This window comes from Lynx rufus, unplaced genomic scaffold, assembly GCF_022079265.1.
Source record: "Lynx rufus isolate CCGP_SWC_20201006 ecotype Redwood Valley unplaced genomic scaffold, mLynRuf1.p SCAF_34, whole genome shotgun sequence".
Lineage (NCBI taxonomy): Eukaryota > Metazoa > Chordata > Mammalia > Carnivora > Felidae > Lynx > Lynx rufus.
In genome coordinates this window covers 2,167,364-2,189,324 of record NW_025814850.1, presented here as the reverse complement: position 1 = coordinate 2,189,324, position 21,961 = coordinate 2,167,364, and positions in this window count along the sequence as shown.

Sequence of the window (21,961 nt, the reverse complement as noted above, 5' to 3'; positions counted from 1 at the left end):
GGATACCATATGTTTTCATTCTTATGTAGATCCTGAGAAACTTACCAGAAGACCATGGCGGGGAGGGGGGGGGGGCGGGGAAGAGGTTAGAGAGGGAGGGAGCCAAAACATAAGAGACTCTTAAAAACTCAGAACAAACTGAGGGTTGATGGGGGGTGGGAGGGAGGGGAGGGTGGGTGATGGGTATCGAGGAGGGCACCTGTTGGGAAGAGCACTGGGTGTTGTATGGAAACCAATTTGACAATAAATTTCATATTTGAAAATAAATAAAAATAAAAACGACTGGTTGGGAAATGCACATCAAAACGACAGCAAGGCGCCACCTCACACATGTTAGGATGGCTACTGACAAAAACACCAGAAAATAACAAGTGTCGGTGAGGATGCGGAGAAATTGGAATCCCTGTGCGCTGTTGGCGGGAATGTGAAGCGGTGTAGCTGCTATGGAAACAGGCGGCGTTTCCTCCAAAAATTAAGGTGGTAAATTTTGCATTATGTGTATTTTTCTGATGTCTGTTACGTGTCTTTTGCTACATAAAAAAAAAAAAAAAAAACAAACCCTAGGGAAGGAGAAAATATAACAGATATTCAGTAAAAAACTTAGTTCTACTCTGTAAAGTATTTCTGTGTGCTGGGCATGGAGATTATAAAATCAATAAGATGTCCAGGTGCCCACGGACCACGAGGATCGAAATAGAAACCAACACTCACAACACAGTTTCATCTGTGCTTTGATAGAACATGGAGCAGTGGGGGGCCGGGAACATTCAGGGGCAACAGCCAATCCACACTGGGTAAGGTGAAGGGTGGGGGCCAGGTGAGGGAAAGTTCCCTGCCGGCTGGATCTAGGACGGGTGAGAAGTGAGCTCGGCAAAGAGACGCGGTTCGTGCGTAATTTCAGTCACGTGTTTATGACACACACATGCGTTTAACGCTTCTGTGGGCAAGGTTGGTGACCTTTCTCTGTGACTTCGTCCCGTGTTTTCTTTACACTCACAAAGCTCTCTTCCCTCGAGAGGTCTGGTTGTTCTTTCTTCCCGATTTTCTATGGTTCAATTTACTTTTACGTGTAACTCTTGAGTCTGCCTGGAAATTACTTCAGTAATGGGCAGGGGGTGGGGGGATTGGGGACCCCAGTGGGAGGGTGGAGAGACCGAAAGGGGATGTTGGGTGGCTGCAGGGAATACTGTGTTCATTCTGCTGTCCTCTTTCCTGACATGGTGGCTCAGGCTCCCACACCGAGGACCGTCTCTTTTCCCTCTGGTTGTTTGAGGGGATAGGTAGGGTGGGTATGTAGCCGAGGTGTATCACTGGAGGTGATAATCCAGTAAGACCACGGGTTGGCCTTGAAGTACGAAGGATGTAGGGAAGACGGCTGGAGGACTTCTGATGTAGGGATTGAACAGGATGGGCTGGAAGTGAATGTGGCATCTCTCTCTCTGCCCATCCCTGCTACTCAAGCTATCACTCCATCTCAGCTCCCACTTTTCCCCCCTCCCTATAAATACAGTTGACCCCTGGGATATGTGGGTGGCTCAGTTGCTTCCAGGTCTGACTCTTGGTTTCAGCTCAGGTCACGATCTCATGGTTTGTGAGTTGGAGCCCCGAGTCGGGATCTGCGCTGACAACGTGAAGCCTGCTGGGGATTCTCTCCCTCCCTCTCTCTCTCTCTGCCCATCCCCCACTTGCACTGTCTCTGTCTCTCTCAAAATAAACTTTAAAAAAATGTTTTAAAAAGTCACTTAAAAAAATACAGTTGACTCTGGAACGACGCGGGTGTTAGGGATGTCAACCCCCTGCACAGTCAAAAATCTATGTATGATTTTTGACTCCCCCAAAACTTAACTACTAATAGCCCACTGTTGACCGGAAGCCTTATGGATAACATAAACAGTCGATTACACATATTTTGTGTGTTATAATCACACTATATTGTGTTCTTACAATAAAGTAAGCTGGAGAAAAGAAAATGTTATTGGGACGCCAGAGTGGCTCAGTTGGTTAAACGTCTGAGACCTGATTCTGCCTCAGGTTATGATCTCACGGTTCATGGGATCAAGCCCCGCAAGGGGCTCTGCACGGACAGCGCAGAGCCTGCTTGGGATTCTCTCTCTCCTCTCTCTGCCCTTCCCTCACTCATTCTCTTTCTCCCTCTCTCTCTCTCTCTCTCTTTCAAAATAAAGCAACTTTAAAAAATGAAAAAAATTATTAAAAAAAGAAAATCATAAAGAAGAGATGTAAATACCTAAAGAAGAAAAATTATTAAAAAAAGAAAATCATAAAGAAGAAATGTAAAATACATTTACAATGCTGTACTGTATTTATTGAAAAGGCCCGCAAGTAAGTGGATCGTATAGTTCAAACCCATGTCGTTCAAGAGTCAAGAGTAGTTTTTTTTTTTTTTTTAATTTTTTTTTTCAACGTTTATTTATTTTTGGGACAGAGAGAGACAGAGCATGAACGGGGGAGGGGCAGAGAGAGAGGGAGACACAGAATTGGAAACAGGCTCCAGGCTCTGAGCCATCAGCCCAGAGCCCGACGCGGGGCTCGAACTCACGGACCGCGAGATCGTGACCTGGCTGAAGTCGGACGCTTAACCGACTGCGCCACCCAGGCGCCCCAAGAGTAGTTTTATTTATCTGCTTGTTCCCTTGTTTTGGGCTTTGTTCTGGCTGGACCATAGGTTCCTAGAAGGCACACATCTTGTCTGCCTTGCTCCCTGTCGTGTTCCCGGTGCCTGGGGCAGGGACTGGCACAGAATAGGTGCTCCTGGAATGTGGGTGAATGAATAAGAGGAAAGAATGATCTCTCTGTGCTGCCCCCCGTGGGTGTGGGTGTGCAGAAAACCAGGAGGAGCTGCCATTCTGAGCTGTCTGCTCCAATGCCTCTGGGCAGATTGCTGGATGAGGGACTGAGGATCTGGACCCCCGCCCCCAGTCTGGGGCAGACCCCTTGTGGTCTGGTTTTAGGGCCTGCATTCCATGGGCGGGGGCAGGGAGGCTGAAGACCGGAAGGAGCCTCCCACCCCCAGATGCCCTCTGTAGCTGAAGCTGGGACTAGGTCGGAGATGGGGCAGAGGCTGAGCCGCTGTCTGGGTCCAAAGGGACAGGGCTGGGGGAGGCAGGGCTGAATCATGGAGGCGGCTGTTCCTGATGAAGTTTCCTGTCTCAGGGGCTCAGAGACATTCATTACAGCCAGGAGGAGAAGTAATTAAGCCACAGAGCAGCAGGGGTTGCAGGGAGGGAGGCCTGATTTCCTGGGGTGGCTCCTGGTGCAATTAATAAGGGTGGAGGCGGGGAGAGCTCTGCACGGTCTGGGCATATTGGTCATAGAGACATGGCTTCAGGACCACAGTCACCTGCATCTGTGCTGACCCCCACAGGCGCGGACACAGAGGCTCGAGGAATGTGTGGGCGTCTGGCTCCAGGAGGACGGCCTGAGACAGAGGAAAGAGCTTGGGCCTGGGGCCAGACTGGCCTGAGCTTCCGCCCTGGTATCCGTTTACCTGCTGTGGGACCTGGGGCAAGTTGCTTAACCTCTCTGAGCTTCAGTTTCCTTATCAGTAACAGGGAGCTGACAACGCAGACCTTATGGGATGGCCATGGGGAGTAAATGTAAAATGCTTAGCAGTGTGCCTAGCTTGCAGCAGACACGCGGAGCTGGGATTCGAAAGCCAGTTTGTGGTGGCTGGGCACGACAGTGCATCCACCTGCGAGCAGGGCACCGGATGGAGGGGCAGGGGCGCGCAGGCTCCCTTGACAGTGGCACACGGTTCCGAGTGCTGGGGCAGGCGTAACAGCCGTGGGTCGGGTTCATGGCCACCTCCTCTGTGTTTCTGCTCCATTTTCTGTGCTCCTTACAATGACCTTGCAAGGGTATTATTCTTATTCCCATTTACAGGTGAGAAAACTGAGGCTCAGAGAGGCAAAATCAGTGGGCTATAGACTTGAGACTCCACTTTAGGCCTGTCTGGGGCCACAGTCCTCAAATGACTCTTCCCTTTGGACTGCAAGAAACCCGGGGAGAACCACGGGAGCAATGGGGGCACCTAGCCTCCTCCTCAGACACCCCAAATGCCATCCCTCTGGGACAGACACTTGGGCATATGTCTTCAGGAGAAAAAGACCTGGGCGCTCACCTCCCTTTATGGGCCAAGGGCCCACCGTGTTGCCCAATCCTGGCCAATCTTGAGTCTCTGCTCCTCCCAGGCACTGAGCCTGGCGCAGGCGCTTTCCTTGCTGAGACCACAGCCCTTCTGGGCTCTGGTCCTTCCTCCGGTCTCATTCCTGGCTAGAGGCTGCAGGGGGGAGGGGGAGGGGGCCGGGCTTTGGGACTAGGGTAGGAAGGTGTCAGTGGAAGACATTAAGTTATAGTCCTGGGCCGACAAGATGGAGGGAGAGGGGACAGGGAGCTGGGGGACAGGACGAATTCCCGCCATGCAGAAGGCAGGCAGGAAAGAAGGGGATGGCAGCAGGTGGGGTTCGGGTGAGACACCCGTGGGCCAGGGTAGAAGTCCCTGCGGGGGGGGGGAGGGGGGGCGGGGAGGTGACCAGCCTGGGGCAGCTTTCAGGAAGTCTGGGGCCCTGGGAGGAGGAAGTGGGGTCTCCTCCCCCAGAGCAAACTTCAAAAGTACGGTTCCCTGGCCCGGGCTAGGGTGCCGAGAAAACAAAGAGAACAATGTTTGATGGATTATACATTTTTTGTGTTCTTATTTCTTTTGTTTGTAATTTTCTCAGTTACAACTTTTCTGATTATGAAAGTAATATCCATTGCAAACTATAAAAATTCCGTAAAAATATAAAGAACAAATCACCTGTAGTTCCATCCCAAGAGACAACTATCCTTGACATTTTTACGTATAGAATATCTCTGAGGGATTTCCTTCCATGTATAGGCATATATATATATATATATATACCCACATATATGTATATATACATATATGTATATATGCACGTATATGTGTTTGTGTATATATGTATATACACATACACGTGTATATATGTATATACACGTGTATGTGTATGTGTATATGTGTATACATATATATATGTATATATATATATATGAGAAAGAGAGAGAGAGGGACTTGGAGCCTTTCTGTATGTACTATTTTTTTTTAATTTTTTAAAAAATTGATTTAAATAATCTCTACACACAACATGGGGCTGGAACTCACAACCCCCAAGATCAAGAGTCGGATGCTCTTCTGACTGAGCCAGCCACGCACCCCTATACAATTTTTTAAAGTTTTTATTTTGAGAGAGAGAGAGAGAGAGAGAGTGTGTGTGTGTGAGTGGGGTAGAGAGAGAGAAGGAGACAGGAAGAGAATCCCAAGCAGTCTCCATGTTCAGCTTGGAGCCGGCCAGGGGCTCGATCCCATGACCCTGGGATCATGACCTGAACCAAAAGCAAGAGTCGGATGTTCAACTGCCTGAGCCACCCAGGTGCCGCTATAATTTTTTTTTTTTTTGTACTCAGCTTTTTTCACCTGTAAGCATATGTCCTAAATATTTCCATGTCGTTCAACAATTTTCAAAACTGTGATTTTTAACGGCTCCATTAACATAGTACATCTTTCATACGTGTCATAGTTTACCCATTGTTGGACATTTGGGAATTTTGTGTTTCCCTTTTTGTGTGTGTTTTGTTAATTACCGCTGTGCTGAGTATCCTTGTACTTAACCTCTGGATATATCTACTGTTACCTTCACAGAAATGGAAACCTGGATAAAAGGTAGCCACCCATTACCCTAAGCCAGCATTCTGAAAATTCTCCTGCAGGTCTCATCTCTAGTGTTTGCAAAGGGGCTGGTCATAGCCTGGGCAGCACTGGGTATTATCATTGAAAAAAAATCTTTGCCCCCAATTTTTTAATAGGAAAAAAAGTATCTCTTTCTTTTAATATGTACTCCTTTGATTAATAGTGAAATAGAATCAATATTTTTCACATTTTTTGGTGACTTGGTTATTGTCCTTGCTCACTATTTTTGAAGTTTATTTATTTATTTTGAGAGAGAGAGAAAGCGTGCAAGCACCTGAGCAGAGGATGGGCAGAGAGAGAGAGAGAGAGAGAGAGAGAGAGAGAATCCCAAGCAGGCTCTGCACTGTCAGCCCAGAGCCCGATGCGGGTCTCCATCCCTCAAACCGTCAGATCATAACCTGAACGGAAACCCAGAGTCAGACACTCAACTGACTGAGCCACCCAGGTGCCCCACCTTTGCTCGCTTTTTAAAACGGGGGTCTCGGTCATTTTGTTATTGATTTGTAGGTACTCTTCATATATTCCAGATCTTAATGCTTCTTTAGTTTTATATGTTGTAAATACATTCTCTTAATTTCAAAGCCTGCCTTTTCACTTCGTTTTTTTATTAGATAGAAAAGTGTTCCATATTAACGTAGTCCCACGTACACAGTTTTTAAAATATTTATTTTATGTGTTTTGTATTTAGGAGGGCTTTTTCCTTTTTCACTATGAAAGTCATATAAGCACTTTCGTACAAGTTTGGAAGAGTAACAAAGTCATGCCCAGAACCACCGCCTCATGCAACCAGACTGGATTTAATTAAGAGCAAAATCGAGATTTAACGATCTGGCCAGGTCACCGGTCTAGACTTAGGCGATCAATTTCAGTGACCTCAGCGCCCCGACTGTGTGCCTGACATCCAGATGCCAGCTGCCTCCCCCGATGTGCCTCGGCGTCTTCCTCGGTGAACTCAGTTAACCACGGAGGCCGGACTAACTCGCTGGTCTCTTAGGAGGAGGAGGCCAGGGTAGGCTCTGGGTTCAGAGGGTGCCAGGTTCAAATCCATATGCTAAGGTTTCGAACCTAAGTAAGTTTCCACCTCTGCAAAATGGGAATAATAACAGTACCTACTTCCCTGAATTGTTGGGGAAATGAAATCAGATGCTTGTAATGCTTCTCAGACAGCCCTGCAGCCCAGTTAAGCCTCGATCAAATTACATACCTCCTCCTACTACTGTAATTCCTGACGAGTCTCCTGCTCCCACCCATTGGGAATCCAGGTCAAGACATGGGTCCCTGGCTGTGTCGTCGCTGCCACAAGGGGAAGGTGGCTCAGGGCAGACAGGGCTGGTAGCCGAGGCCCTGGGAGAGGAGGGACGAGGGCTGATGGGTGGGAGCAGGGCAGCAGCGACGCAGGGCGCTGGGGAGGCTCCAGCCTCCCCGGGTCGGGGCCCTCCTGTGACCCCATCATCTTTCCGGATCCGCGGGCCGATTGGAGGCGGCGGGGTGCCGGGAAGTGGGGGGTGCCCTCTGCTCCCTCCGGTCCTTATCAGCGCTGGCCGGATGAGCGCGGCGGGGCGAGGGGTTCCGGCACGGCGCGCTGATGTTGTTGCGGGAGATAATGTGTTTGCGGGAGATAAGCGCTGCGCGGCAGCTTTCCGGCTCTGTACACAGACGCCACTTAGCTGTGCAAACACCTGCCGCTCGCCTCGGGCTGGCAGCCTGCGCAGGACCCCCGGGGAGGGTGGGGCGCGCGTGCGACCGTCGAGGAGGTCAGCCAGCGGCCGGCAGGGTGTGGGGTGTGGGGTGAGGGGTGGGAAGGGTGTGGAGTGGGTGGACCGGCACGCGGGTGTCCCTCTGCAGCATCTAGGTCCCCGAGGGCTAGAACTGGGTGCGTGCTTGCATGGGAGGGTGGGCAGTGGGTGCAGATGGGCATCTGAAGGACTCTTCCCCTGATGTATGAACACCCCCCACCCCTCGCGGAGTAACAACCCTCACACCCAGCAGTGTCGCCTCCAGCCAGGCCCCTGGGATTAATCCACCCCTCGCTATCAGGTCTCACCTTCGTCTCCTTGGGGGCCAGGCACCCAGACCCGTGGGGTCCCAAAAGCCAGTGGCCTCTGGCTGTATGTGTCCTGGCAGGGCTGGGTCTGTGCTACACTGATCAGCCTCCAGAGCTGGGGGCTAAGTTGGGGAGGGGCCTCCCTGGGAGAGCCCCTGGAAGGTGACCACGCCCTCTCTCCGCCTCCTTCATCCCAGGGCTGTAGCTCTGCCCCCTAAACCCTCCTTGGCTCCCTGTTTTCCACTCCCAGCTGCTTTCAGGACCTCAGCAGGACGCTGGAAGCCACACTCGGTGCCACCACCATTCTTCTCCTTCTTAGTTCACCCTGTGCCCAAGGTTGTCTGAGGGACAAACCGTCTTCTCTAGGTCAAAATGAGCAGCTGCCCCCAGACCAGGGAAGCCTACTGAACAGACTGGTCCTAGGTGTTGAGCCCAGATGCCCAGTTGAGCACAGAATCTAGCTTGGCCCAGCCTCAGGCATACGCCTTACTGACATCTCATTAGCTTGAAAGACTGTCCACGTGTTTCTGCCACATGCCCAAATCTGTTTTGTTCCCTTAGTACTCCTGCTTTGGCCAGAACCTTGGCTAAAGCTTCTGTTTTTGCCCGACTCCTGCCTGAGAGCAAAGCCACCAAGTACTAGCATACAGGTTGTGCACTGCACAAGAGCATCGGATCTCGGGCACCGTTCACACCGTAGACATAGAGTAGTGTATACGAGCATGTGGTGATCTCCTCATCAAGCCCTTGATCAGGCCCAGCTGGTTAAGATTGGGTGACGTCAGGGAAGGCAAGTCACTTTACCTCTTTGTGTCCCATATCTTTGTCTATGAAATGGAGACTCATTCATGTCTTTGTCCAACACACATTTACTGAGGCTCTTCCCAGCCTGGCACTGGGCTGGACGCCACGATGGAGAGAAGTAAGTCAAGGGCACTGTAGGCGAGGTGCCCACAATCCAGGCGTCAGATGGGCAAACACCTCTGCCCTTTCAATGCAGGGTGTTGAGGGCTATGCTTTTGGGGGGGCGCCCAGCCACAGAGCAGGAGTGGGGGTGACCTCGGGGAGGGTGGGGGGCTTTAAATATTGATGGGAGCCGTGGTTGCTCTTCCCCAGAAAGATGTCCCTTCATACGAAGTTTGGGCGGGTCTGTGGTGCCTGTGGCCGGGGCAGCTGGCCTAGAACGGGCTTCAGGCCAGGGTCCTCCCGGCTGGGGACAGCAGCCCCTGCGTCTCATAAGGTGCAAGGGGGTGTCAAGGAGAGGCCCCCGGAACCCTAGTTTCCGTGCAGCTGGCCTGGGCCTCGGTCTCCCCGAGAGGCGCCAGGAGGGCGGATGGTGCGTTGTTTTCTGTTTTCCCCTGGCTCTGCTGTCTCCTCCCCGCTCCCCTCATGGATGACACAGACTGAGTCACACTAATGGCTTTCCACGGAGCCCTCAGAACTAATGAAGCTGCTAACAAGTGATTGAGCAAATGAGTCGACAGCACTTTACCACTCCACCGAGGGCCACGGAGCAGGCCACGGGCTGCACAGGGGACGTGGAATGGAGTAGGGGTGAAGCCTGTCACTGGGCTGGGCGAGGGAGGTAAGGGGGAGACAGGGAGATGCCAGAGGTTCTGGGTGAGGGAGGAGAGGACGGTGCGTGGAAAGGGAATTGGCGAGAGCTCTGGAGAGGGGGGGGGGGGAGACGCAGGGGGCAGAGATGTAGAGAGAGGAGTGGAGGGGGTATTGGGTGTCAGGGGCTGGGGTGAGGGTCCCCCTCTCTGCTGGGCACTGGGGGAGGGGTGCAGAGATAGGAAGCCCAGGCCTTGGCCTTGAGACCACAGTTTGGATGGGGAGGGAGACAGGTGTATCCAATTTTTTTATGTATCAAAAGAAGCCTGTGACACGGGCTTTGTTACTGCCTTTGTGCAGCGAGGTTCAGAGAGGTCAAGCAACTTTCCCAAAGTCACCCAGCTGAGATGCAAGCGAGATTCAAACCCAGACCGGTCTGACCCCAGAATCCGTGCCTTTTCCACCACCCTTGGTGTGCAAGTGTGTGGAGGGGAAGACATGATCAGAAACCACTAAGGACAGATTACTCTGGGTTGATCTGATTTGCCTCATTAATGGAATTACTTGGACGGAGGTGGGGGAGGTGCTATAGACTCCTTGTGTCTGGACTTCAGCAAGGCGCTTGGCCAAAATTTCTCCTGACATCCCGTGGACACGAGGGTGATGTATGGGTGAAATGGCCCAATGGCTGAAAGAATTGCTAATTAGATGTGGGGCCGTTTCTAAAGACAGTTGATGGCCCAGCAGAGGCTGTCGGTGGGAGAGAGTGACTTTGAACCATGGGACTCTGTCTTTGGTCCTGTTCTCCCTCACAGTTGTCGTTTTTTTGTTTTTTTCCTTTTCCCCTCCCTTGTATTTATGTTTCACTATCCAGGCAATATATGTCTATTGTAGAAAATTACAAACTATGGATAAGCAAAAAGAAAGAAAAAGCATCCTGGATCTCACTAAGAACATTCCCTGAACGGTCTTTTCAACTTGCCGTAACTTTGACATTTTTTTGTTTTATTTTTGTTTTTTGTTCTTTAAAAAAAAAATTTTTTTTTAATGTTTATTTATCCCTGAGACAATGCGAGAGACAGAGTGCAAGCAGGGGAGGGGCAGACGGAGGGAGACACAGAATTCGAAGCGGGCTCCAGGCTCCGAGCTGTCAGCCCAGGGCCCGACGTGGGGCCCGAACTCACAAACCGTGAGATCATGACCTGAGCCGAAGTCGGACGCCCAACCCGACTGAGCCACTCAAGCGCCCCACTTTGAAGTTTTTTTGTAATGAAATGTTGAGGATAAAAAAAAAATTCCTAATAAGGGGCCCCCAGCTGGCTCAGTCAGACGAACATGTGACTTTGGATCTCGGGGTTGTGCGTCCAAGCCCCACACTGGGTGTAGAGCTTTCTGAAAAATAAAATCTTAAAAAAAAAAAAATCCCTCCACAAAACATAACTCTCTGTTCACATTTAGGGTGTATCCTGCCAATCTCTTTATTGCAAATAATAGCCATAAAACGTAGCATTTTATCGGGCATTTACAACGAGCTGGCAACGGTGCCGAACATCTTACAGACACCATATTAAATCATCATAACACTTTATGGCTAGTTTTACGATCTACTTTTCACAGATGACAAAGCCGAGGCTCAGAGATGAGGCAGCTTGGCCACGGAGGTAGGACCGGAAGGAGCACAGTCTGAACCAGGATTTGCCTGGCTCTGGAGCTGAACTCTGAGCTTCTAGAAGACCCCACACTCTCTAAATGCACCTGGACCCTCTCCCCACAGTCTGTGCCTTCTCACTTCACCTCCTCCTGGGAGCTGTTTGCACCTGATGATCATAAATCTTCATGCCGCTTCTCTTCTGCACAAAATCATCTGGGGACACCACCTAGGGGGTGACCTCACGAAGGCACAGACCCCAGTGAAGCGGGATATTCTCCTGGTCTTTAAGTCGCCCCCAGCCGGCATTTCTCCTGTGTTCCTTATACGGGCAGGTGCCTCGGCTTCGAAAAGACAGGAATTTATTTGAATGCTTTTTGAAAGCTTACTATTTACCACGCACTGTGTTGAGCTCTTTAGAGATAGTAACTTTAAGAAAGTGGTTAAAAAATTAATGTACGGTAAAACTGACTTCAAAAATTTTTTTAAACATTTATTTATTTTTGAGAGACAGAGACAGAGCATGAGCGGGGAAGGGGCAGAGAGAGAGGGAGGCGCAGAATCCGAAGCAGGCTCCAGGCTCCGAGCTGTCAGCACAGAGCCTGATGCGGGGCTTGAACTCATGAACCAGGAGATCATGACCTGAGCCGAGATTGAGTTGGACGCTTGACCGACTGAGCCACCCAGGCGCCCCTTAAAGGTTTTTTTTTTTTGATGTTTATTTATTTTTGGGAGAGAGAGAGAGAGAGAAAGTGAGCAGGGGAGGGCAGAGAGAGAGAGAGAGACAGAGACAGAGAATCCGAAGCAGGCTCCAGGCTCCGAGCTGTCAGCACAGAGCCTGACGCAGGGCTCGACCTCATGAACCATGAAATCATGACCTGACCCGAAGTCGGAGGCTTAACTGATTGATCCACCCAGGAGCCCCTGATCTGTTCTTTATCACCATAGTTTTGAGAATATCCTATAACTGGAATTACACGGTATGTGACCTTTTGAGACAGCCTGTGCACTCAGCCTAATGCCATTGGCATTAATCGAATTTATCCTGCATCTCAAGAATTCATTCCTCTTAATTGCTAAGTAGTAAATATCCCAATATACGAATGTAATGTGACTTGTTCATTCAGTCACCCATTGAAGGACATCCGGATTGTTTCCAGCTTAGGGCAATTATGAATAGAGCTGCTGTAAACATTCGTGTACAGGTTTCTGTGTGGACACGTGTATTCTCTAGGATAAATGCCTTGCAGTGGGATTTCTGGGTCATACAGGGTCTAAAGGTTCTAAAGTTTAACTTTAGGAGAAAATGCCCATGTCTTTGACATCTGTCTGAAGAGTTTCCTTCAGCAACTCTTTTAGCGTAGATATGCCAGCCGCAAATGCTCTTAGCTCTTTTTTTCACTGAAAATTTCTTTTTTTTATAAAGATTTTATTTTATTTTATAATTAAAAATTTTTTAATGTTTATTTTTGAGAGAGAGAGAGACAGAGTGCAAGCAGGGGGCAGGGCCGGGAGAGAGGGAGACACAGAATCCGAAGCAGACTCCAGGCTCCGAGCTGTCAGCACAGAGCCCGACGTGGGGCTTGAACCCACGGACCGCGAGATCTTGACCTGAGCCGAAGTCGGAAGCTCAACCGACTGAGCCACCCAGGCGCCCCTTAAAGATTTTATTTTTAAGTAACCTCCGCACCCAACGTGGGGCTCGAACTCACAACCCCAAGATCAAGAGTTGCAGACTCCGCTGACGGAGCCAGCCAGGCGCCCCTCGCTGAGGTTTTCCTAACCTCACTTTCATTATGGAAGATATTTTCACTGGATGTGGAATTCTGGGTTGACAGCTTCTCTCAGCACTGGAAGAATGTTATTCCACTTCCTTCTGGTCTCACAGTTTCCGGTGAAACATACGAGGTCGTTTGCATAGTTGTTTCCTGATGAACAACTTTTTTTCCTCGGCCGCTTCCAAGAGTTTTTTGGCTTTGGCTTTCAGGGGTATGAGTGTGATCTTAATTTGTCCTGTTTGGGTTTGCCGAGGTTCTTGGATCTGTAAATTTAGGTCTTTTGCCAAATCTGGGAAGTGAAGTTTTCAGCCATTATTTCTTCAAACTTTTTTTTTTTTTTTTTTTTTTTTTTTTTTTTTTTGGTAGCACAGTTTCTCCCTGCCTTCTGGAAGAACTGTAGGTTTACTGCTCAGGGCCCGACCCATGGAGTACAGCTGAGGGGGTGAGCTCAGCTCGTGAACAACTTGGCCAGGTTGCTCGGCCCTGTGTGTGATTTCTTTCGTGCTTCTCACTTCCCGGGACTTCCCTTCTTCGTTCTCCAGGGAGAAAACGGGGGGGGGGGGAGGGGGTGCTTGAGTCACTGTCTCTGCTGCACACTTCCTGGGACTGTGCCCGGGTTCAGGCTCACCCCTATCCCCTTGGGACCGTAGCTGTTTGATCAGAGGGAGAAGTTTTCCTCCCTCAGAGGTTAAGGTGTCAGTGGGCTCACTGTCACCACTGCCACTGCCATGGAACTGTCGCGAGGGGTGGGGGTGGGGGCTGGGGCAGGAGAGAGGCAGAAGAGAAAACCAGGGGCTGCACTACTCTGAGTGTTAGACCCCCTCTTTCGCCCCTCGAGGCAGAACCAGAGCGTTTCTGCGGGCGATCTCTCTCGTCACCGCAGTGCACGTTCTGGATTCCCGGCTGTCTCGTGTCCAGGCTTCCTCAATTTGGCTTAACTGACTGAGCCACCCAGGCGTTCCCGGGAAATTCAAGATTAAGACACTGGTAGGTGCAGGGTCTAATGAGAACCCCCTCCTGGTTCATGAAGACTGTTCTTGTTATGTTACTCATGTGGCGGAAGGGCTGAGGGACCTCTCTTGTGTCTCCTTCATGAGTCTTCATAACCTAATCCCCCACAAAAGGCCCCACGTCCTAAGAGCATCACCTTGGGGGTTAGGATTTCAACATACGAATATTTGTTTCTCTTTTTTAAAAAATGTCATTTATTTATTTTTAAGTTTCTTTATTTCTGAGAAAGAGAGAGAGAGAGAGAGATACAGCATGCGAGCAGGGGAGGGGCGGAGAGAGAGGGAGACACCGAATCCGAAGCAGGCTCCAGGCTCCGAGCTGTCAGCACAGAGCCCGCCGCGGTGCTCGAACTCACGGATCTCGTGAGTCTCGGATCATGACCTCGCCCAGGCGCCTGTCCCCATACGAATCTTGAAGAGTCACAGACATTCAGCCCGTTGCAACTAGGCAGACGATAAACATAATAAATAAGTTATTATATAGTGTGATAGAAAGTGGTAAGTGCTGTGGAAAACAATCGGGCAGGTGAGGAGGATGGGGGGGCTGCGGGGAGGGTTGGGTGTATATTTATTGGCACAGAAGGAGGTCTGCGACGTATTGTTGAACGACAAACGTAGGCCAAAACCCAGCATATCCGGCATGTCACCCTTTATACCGTTGGATAAAATGTGTTCTACAAGCATTAAGCGGGGGGGGGGGGGGGGGGTGGCGCCCCCTCAATCAGCTGTGATTTCAACTGGCTTCTTCGTATTCCAGGGGAATATCACAGAATAAAGTTAAACCCTTTTATGAAGAATTCCTCTGTGGCTCCCCCCTCCCCCCCCCCCCCAGTTCCGAGACCTGCTGCTCATTCTTTGATTTGCACGGCTCTGTCTCCAGACTTCCGAAGAGTCATTCAAGCCATTTGTGGTTTCCGGGGCTGCTGCCTGAAGCGATGGGGATCCCGGGAGATTTGGGGGTTAAGGCAGGGGCCAGCTACCGATTTGACCTCTCTGTGCTTCAACTCCATCTTCCCCCCAAATGGGGCTAATTATGTCTGCAGTGGAGACTGAGCTCATGTATGGCAGCACTTGAGAAATGTTGATTCATTATTTATTTATTTGTTTTCAATGTTTATTTATTTATTTGAGAGACAGAGAGAGAGCAGGTTGGGGACGGTCAGAGAGAGAGAGAGAGAGAGAGAGAATCCGAAGCAGGCTGCAGGCTCCAAGCTGTCAGCTCAGAGCCCGATGCGGGGCTCGAACCCGTGAACCACGGGATCATGACCTGCGCCGAAGTCAGGCGCTTAACCGACTGAGCCCCCCGGGGGCCCCTGAATCATTATTTTTGCTCTCTAGGTGACATGGAGTTCTAGATGACTGGGAGACAACCAAACGGATACGTCTGGGACAGAGGGTCATATGGGTCAGGCGCTCAGCACAGGAGCAGGTGACAAAGATTTGGGGATTCTTAGCACAGGGGGCTGTGGCATAATAAGAAATATATATTTGGTCTTCGTCCCGAGCTCCTGAGACAGAGCTCCTAAGTCTCTTGGCATTTCCCGGGTGAAAGGAGTATCTTTTGTTTTAATGAGGTGCCTCTTGGTGAGTGGGCCTCTAGATAGCTTCGGGGGGGGCGGGGGCTGGTCGACAGAGACGCCAAGCCTTGCCGGGAAGCCTGGAACTTCCGGCCCCACCCCCATCCCCAAAGAGGGCAGTGGCTCCTGCACTCAGGACCCTTTCACACCTTCCCCTACGTCCCTCTTTGGCTGCTCATTTGTATCCTTTAGAACTTCCTTTATAATAAACCAGGAAATGTCAATCAAGTGGGTTCCTGAGTTCTTTGAGATGTTCTAGCAAATTGTCAAACCTGAGGAGAGGGCCGTGGGGCTCCCAGATTTATAATCAGAAGTCCAGGAGGCTCGGGGCGCCTGAGTGGCTCAGTCAGTGAAGCGTCCGACTTCGGCTCAGGTCAAGATCTCACGGTTCGTGAGTTCGAGCCCCGCGTCGGGCTCTGGGCTGACCGCTCAGACTGGGGCCCGCTTCAGATTCTGTGTCTCCCTCCGTCTGCCCCTCCGATGCTTGCACTCTTGTCGCTCGCATTGTCTCAGAAATAAATAAACATTACCAAAAAAAAAAAAAAAAAAAAAGCAGTCCAGGAGGCTCAGGACTTTCGGTGGCGTCTGAAGTAGGGGGCAGTTCTGTGAGACTGGACCCGTCAGCTGTGGGAGCCCTGCCAACCTGACGTGGTTCGCATCAGAATTGAGTCAACTTGTCCAGCACCCACCTGGTGTCAGGAGAATCAGAGCATTGGCTGTGGAGGTTGGAGAACACCACAGAGGGGGGTTAAAACCGGGGGGTGAGGGGGGAAAGATGACATCCTCATGGTGAGGACCTCATATCCTGGCCTCCTTCCTGGTGAAGAATGACCACGTGACCAAATTCTGGCCACTGGCGTAGGAGCCGAAGTGACATGTGCAGCTTCCTCGCTTAATTAATTATGAGAGAGAGAGAGAGAGCGGGGGTAGAAGGGCAGAGGGAGAGAGAGAATCCCAAGAAGGTTCCATGCTGTCTGTGCGGAACCCCATGCTAGGCTCGATCCCATGACCCTGGGATCATGACCTGAGCTGAATTCAAGAGTCGGCCCCTCAACGAACTGAGCCACCCAGGTGCCCCCACCATTGTCTTTTTAAAAGGAAAATCCTCGCTCTCTACTTCCTCTTGTCATTCCCATGAGCTGGAGTGTGGATGGGGGGGGGGGGTGCGGGGAATGAGCATCCTCCCAGCATACAGATGAATGCAACAATCTTGGGGTAACAAGACAAAAGGTGCCTGGGCTCCTTGTGGGTCAGAGCCAGGACCAGAGCCCTACCTCTGGACCATCCACCAGCTCAGACCCTTTTATGAGAGGGAAATAAACCTCCATGGTATTTAAGCTCCCATTATTTGGTCTCTGTTCAGGCAGCTGCACCAATATTTTAACTTAATATTCCCACTCGTTCACTGATTCAACAGCCATTTCCTGGGTGGCACCACGTGAGACATCCAGAGTCACAAAGTCTCAAACAGCCTGGGTTAGAATTGCTTCTTCCCAGAATCACGTCACTTTCAGGACCCGAGTTTCTGTACCAGCAGCACAGGCCTCCTGTGACTGTAGGTCCCCGAGACGTTCCGGACTCAGGCCGGGGGCTCCTCCCCAGGAACAGGAGCATTTATGCGGTGGGAGGGGGGGGTGTGCACAGGCCTTCTGGGCAGCGGCCGGAGCCTAATTCAACATTTCAGCAATTCTCCGTTCAGCCTTTTCAAAGCCCCCAACTTAGTTTTCAAGGAAGCGACTCTTTCAAGTGAGCGCATCACATTTCATTAGTTTGTGTAATATTTAATTGAATTACACGGTAATAGGATTATGTGATTATAGGATTACAGTGACAAGTATACCTGGCTGAAAGAGGCTCGAGATCCAGCCTAGTCTTGGTAAACAAGCAACTCAACCCCGGGGTGGGGGCAACTGAAGTACCTGCTTTTTGAGACCACGGGGTCGGCAAACTGTGGTCCCGAGGGTCTGTTTCGGTTACGTCCTGAGTACAAATGGTCTCACAATGGATGCTTTTACATTTTAGACGGTTGGAAAAAACAATCGAAGAATATTTCATGACGTGAAAATGACGTGAAATTCAATCTTTAATATCCACACATAAAGTGTCATTGGAGCACAGCCACGCCCGCTCGTTTCTTTTGCATAGTTTTATGGCCGCCTTTGTGCTACAGTAGCCAAGTTGAACCGCTGAACAGAGACTAAAATATTTACTGTTTGATCCTTTACAGAGAGACTTTGCTGATACCTGTTCCAGAGAGAAGCCTGGGTCTTGGGAATCCACCATGCCACAGGCATCTGTCGCTGCGTTTTACAGAAGGACCAACAACTCTGGGTAAGGGAGGGTCTCCTAGGAGCACTCCTGTCGTAAGACGTGAAAATCCTTTCTTTCTTGCCATTACTACCTCCCCAACCCACCCCCTAGATATAACCAGAATCCAAGGTGTGACAGCTTCACGCCTTGACCCTGGCCGAGAGCCAGAGTGTTTTTAGGCAACAGGACATTTACACTTGTGACAAAACGAACAAGCTTGCATTTCGATAAGCACCATCATGGTAGCCAATGTTTTCCTGGGCTACGGCTAGTCATCAAGGTGACACGGAGAGTTTCACATGGACTAATAAATGAGGAGCCTTAAAAATCAGAGAGCAGACAGGTCCACTGCCTAGCTACTGTTGGCACCCATTGATTTTCTGCTGTCTCCTCCAGGGGACTTTCTTGGCTAGATGAAAGGTTGTCAGCACTGTCCGGACATAATTGCAAGTCATGGGGAATGTACACCTATGGGGAGTGTATGTGTGTGTGTGTGTGTGTGTGTGCATCCGTGACACCATCGAGTCATAGCTGGATTATTGCAGCAGGTTCTTGACTGGCTTCCCTGTTTTCTCTCCTCCTCCCCCCCGTCCCCCCTCCTCCTCCTCCTCCTTCTTCTTTTCTTTCTTCTTCTTCTTTAAAATGTTTTAATTTTTTTTTTTTGAGAGACAGAGTGCGAGCGGGGGAGGGGCAGAGAGAGAGGGAGACACAGAATCCGAAGCAGGCTCCAGGCTCTGAGCTGTCAGCACAGAGCCTGACGTGGGCTTGAACTCCCAATCCGTGAGATCATGACCTGAGCTGAAGTTAGATGCTTAACCGACTGAGCTACCCACGCAATGCGCCCCCGCCCCTTTTTAAAGTTTATTTATTTATTTTGAGAGAGCAAGCAGAGGAGGGACAGAGAGAGAGAGGGGAAGAGAGAATTCCAAGCAGGTTCTGCACTGTCAGCGCAGAGCCCAATGTGGGGCTCAAATTCACGAACCTCGAGATCATGACCTGAGCCCAAACCAAGACTCAGACGCTTAACCAACTGAGCCACCCAGGAGCCCCAAGGCCTTTCTGCTTCTGACCTTGCCCTCCAGTCTATTCTCAATACAGCAGCCAGGATGCTTCTTCAAAACCCAAGTCAGGGGGTGCCTGGCTGGCTCAGTGGGTGGAGTGTGTGACTCTTGGTCTCAGGGTTGTGGGTCGGAGCCCCACATTGGGTGCAGACATTACTTAAAAGGTAAAATAAAATCTTAAAAAAAAAAAAAAAGCACCTAAGTCGCACCATGTCACTCCTTGGACTGAAGCTCTCATGTCATTCTGAGCAAAAGCCAGAGTCCTCATAGCAGGCAACAAGGCCCTACATAATCCAGTCCCCTCCTGCGTCCCTGATCTCTCCTTCTAACAGCCCCACTGCTCACTGCACTCCAGCCACATGAGCCTCCTTGCCCTCCTCAAACTGCCAAGAACACTCCTACCTCAGGGCCTTTGCACTTGCTCTTTCCCCCACCTGGAACATTCTTCCCAAGGTAGAAAGAAGGTAGGCATTCCTTCAAATGCCATCTTATAGGTGAGGCCTTCCCTAACCCCCCAACATAAAGTAAGCCCTGTACACCCCAGGACTCTTTATCCCCCTTACCCTGACTTCTTCCTATAGCACCTCTCATAATCAGACATGCTCCACGCTTTCTTGTTTATTTACTGATTTTGTATTTCCCGCCTCTAGAATGTAAGTAAGTTCCATTAGGGCAAGGATTTTGCCTTTTGGTTCACTGCTCTGTCCTCTGTGCTCTTCATGGTGCCTGCCACTGAGGAGGGGCTTAATAAGGGCTTGTTGAATGAGGATTGACTCTCTCTTACTGCGTGGCAACTTGCTGTCCCTAGGACCTTGGGCCTGAGGTCTTGCTGAGGGTGGAAGGCAGTGGTCTAGCACTGCCCAGGACGTGGTATATCACAGAGAGCCTTTGTGTGGGGGAAAGTGGGGGACGGTGGGTGCGTGGTGCGGTGGGGTACAGAATGCTAAGCCTCTGGGGATGCATGGCACGGGTCATCTTATCTTGATGAGTGACCCTTGAGCCCACTGGGTAAGGGGACTGCTCAGCTGGGGTCCAAGTTCCTGGCCTCCCTGATCCCTGGAGTGGCCTTGCTAGGTATTCTGGGAACGGGGATCAAGGCAACCCCAGTGATTCTGCCCCCGCTACCCTTTGAGGACAGGTTGGAGGCAGATGCTGGCCACAAGTCTACAATAACCATTATTTGTAGTTTCTCCTTTTATGAATATCAGTCCCCCCACCTCCCAGACATGTCTAATAGCAACTGAGTCATGGGTCAATGATGGTGGCGGGTGTGTGGGTGGGTGGGGGGGTAACTGAGCCTATTGATCGAGGGCTGAGACATCCTCCCCACTAATGAACAAGTTAATAAACTCTTCAATGAGGAGGTGGTGATTAATGAACCAATCGGCTTGCCCTGTAATTGGGAAGTGGAATCAGAGGGCGGGGCGAGACGGAGGGAGGTTTGTGTGGTGTGGGAGGCTGGCTCCCGGTCCGCCCTGAGGGACCTTCTCAGGTCCCTCTCTCTTTCACTCTAAACGTAAAGAGGGAAGCGACTTCTTTAGGGGTGGTACCCTGAATCCGGGCCTTCCCCAGTGCCTTCTGGCTCCTCTGTTTCTCCTCCGCTCCCACCTATTCTCAGACTCCATATTCCTGAAGGCGTGAGAAGGTTCCAGGAAGGCCACCATTTCCCTTGGGGCATTTCACAATCCCTATCATCTCTCTCTGCCTGGGATCAGTACACTAGAAAACCCCTGTCACCACCCCAGCTGGTGCCGCTGTGTCCCCAACCCCCATACTCTCAGATATCTTGTCCCCTTTAGCCCGTAGGGTCTTGTCCAGGGTCTGACCCCTGGGTTACAGCTGCCGTAACCAGCCCCCTGGCTGTCCTTTCCATCCCAAGGGTGAGCACCTGCCTCTTTCTTTCCATGGCCATCTGGAAGAGTGTTCTTTTATTTTTGCTGTCCGCTCCCCCAACTGGACCCAGGCTTATCCCTCTGTTTTCCTCCCTGTCCCTGTGTCCTGGGAACTCTCCAGACTGGGGCTCTACGTGGGTCGTGGAGTGCCTCCTCCCTTGGTTTGGGGCTCCCCGGTGATACTGCTGCTCCCCTCCCCTCGGACTGGGGATCCCCAAGGGTATGGCTATGACTCTCCTCTGAGACTGGGGTTCCTGGAGAACAGGGCCAAGGCCTGCCCTTGGGGTGAATGATTTTTCTCCTCCCTCTGAGTATAGGGTCTATGCCCTCTTCCGCCTCCACACTCAGCGTGCTGCCCTGGCCTTTCTTAGGGTGTGCGGGGGCCCATGGGGCCTGACTAGTTGATAAGGAGCCATTTCCGGAGAGTGCAGGTGATTGAACCTGTAAAAAGATGATTGAGGGAGCCTTAGACTCTCCACCTTGAGAGAGCTCTAAAAATAACACCCACGGCCATCTGTCCTAGAGGGCGGAGGGGCTGGCCCACAACCAAGATGGCCCCTCCTGCCCTCAGGGGCCGATGGGACAGAGGGAAGCACTGGGGGCTCTGGCCAGATGGGGGAGGGGAGACCTGGAAAGGGCTTTATGGAGAGACTCCCCAACAACCCCCTTTTTCCAATGGGGGGCACGTAGGTCCGATGCGGCTGGCCTCTCCGAAAGGGGAGCAGGCCCCCAAATTAGCCTCCCCTCCCCTTCCCCCATGCCCACCTTCTGAGCCCTGTGGTTGATCATTCCAGGTAGTGAGCCTTTCCGCCCCTCGGCCGAGAGGGCCCTGCCCCAGCCCTTTCCTCTTGTTTGCATCCTGGGTTCCCTCCTCTCTCAGAGCTTCAGTTTCCTCATCTGTAAAAACGGGGATAAACTCAGCTCATTGTGTCGTCGCGCTGAAATCCTGTTCTGCCCAGTGCACAGTAGGTGCCTGATAAACAGTGGGCCCTTCCTCTTTCTTTCAAAGGCCCTGGGTGAGGATCTCGGCCTCAGACCCCGGTGGAGACGGCAACGGGCTGGGGAGAGTGGCACGTGCATGGGCATCACTCAACCTGAGAAGACAGCAGAGCCTGGGTACCACCTGGATGGGGAAGGGGTGAACTGCTTTGGAGGGGATCTCTGTGCCAGGCCTGCTCGGGCCGGGGGGGGGGGGGTCTGTGTGTGTCAGGCTGGATGTGCAGGTGTCAGACTCAGCTGCTTCTGGGGGGGACTGGCCTCTGCCTCCTCTCAACTCTTCCCAACTCTTTCACAGAGAAGGGACATGGTGGGGTGTCCAGAGAG